General features: G+C 39.3%; 1 non-coding gene across 1 annotated transcript; it reads right to left on the bottom strand.

The window, feature by feature from the left end:
• Nucleotides 1–724: 724 nt before the first annotated feature.
• LOC112715010 (small nucleolar RNA R71) lies at nt 725–832 on the bottom strand. The gene has a single exon (XR_003159440.1). It is a non-coding gene; the product is annotated as a small nucleolar RNA R71 (small nucleolar RNA).
• Between the last annotated feature and the right edge of the window lie 396 nt (nt 833–1,228).

Genomic DNA, 1,228 nt, shown 5'->3' with positions numbered 1-1,228 from the left:
AACCTTTTTTCAAAAATAATTTTTGAAATTCTCCCCCTCTCATCTCCTTCTATTTATTTATTCATTTACTAATTCTTCTCTTCATCTAAAAATTCGAACTCTCTCTTCTCCTCTATGTTCAAATTTTTCTCCTCCTTCTTCTATTCTTTTCTTCTTCTACTCACATAAAGGAATCTCTATACTGTGACATAGAGGATTCTTCTTCCTTTTCTGTTCTCTTCTTTTTCATATGAGCAGGAGCAAGGACAAGGACATTCTTGTTGAAGCAGATCCTGAACCTGAAAGAACTCTGAAGAAGAAGCTAAAGCACAACAATCCAGAGAAAACCTTACAGAGAATCTCGAAAAAGAAAGAGACATGGCCGAACCCAACAACAATGCAAGGAAGATGCTTGGTGATTATACTACACTTACTTCCAATTTTTATGGAAGAAGCATCTCAATCCCTGCTATTGGAGCAAACAATTTTGAGCTGAAGCCTCAACTAGTTGCTCTAATGCAATAGAACTGCAAGTTTCATGGACTTCCATCAGAACATCCCTATCTATGATACTGTTAAGACTAATAGAGTAGATCCTGAAGTCTACAGGCTCATGCTTTTCCCTTTTGCTGTAAGAGACAGAGCTAGAACATGGTTGGACTCACAACCTATAGATAGCCTGGACTCTTGGGATAAGCTGGTCACGGCCTTCCTGGCCAAGTTCTTTCCTCCTTAAAAGCTGAGCAAGCTTAGAGAGAACATTCAGACCTTCAGGCAAAAAGATGGTGAATTTCTCTATGAAGCTTGGGAAAGATACAAGCAGTTGACCAAAAAGTGTCCTTCTGATATGCTTTCAGAGTGGACCATTTTGGATATATTCTATGACGGTCTATCTGAGTTCTCTAAGATGTCACTGGACCATTCTACAGGTGGATCCATTCACCTAAAGAAAATGCCTGCAGAAGCTCAAAAACTCATTGACATGGTTGCAAATAACCAACTCATGTACACATCTGAGAGGAATCCTGTGAGTAATGAGATGCCTCAGAAGAGAGGAGTTCTTGAAATTGATGCTTTGAATGCCATATTGGCTCAGAACAAAATGTTGACTCATCAAGTCAACATCATTTCTCAGAGTCTGAATTGATTGCAAAATGCATCCAACAGTACTAAAGAGGCATCTTCTGAAGAAGAAGCTTATGATCCTGAGAACCATGCAATGGCAGAGGTGAATTACATGGATGAAGCC

Source organism: Arachis hypogaea, chromosome 1 (genome assembly GCF_003086295.3).
Source record: "Arachis hypogaea cultivar Tifrunner chromosome 1, arahy.Tifrunner.gnm2.J5K5, whole genome shotgun sequence".
NCBI lineage: Eukaryota > Viridiplantae > Streptophyta > Magnoliopsida > Fabales > Fabaceae > Arachis > Arachis hypogaea.
The sequence above is the reverse complement of the archived record's forward strand: the minus strand, read 5'-3'. Positions and strand labels throughout refer to the sequence as shown.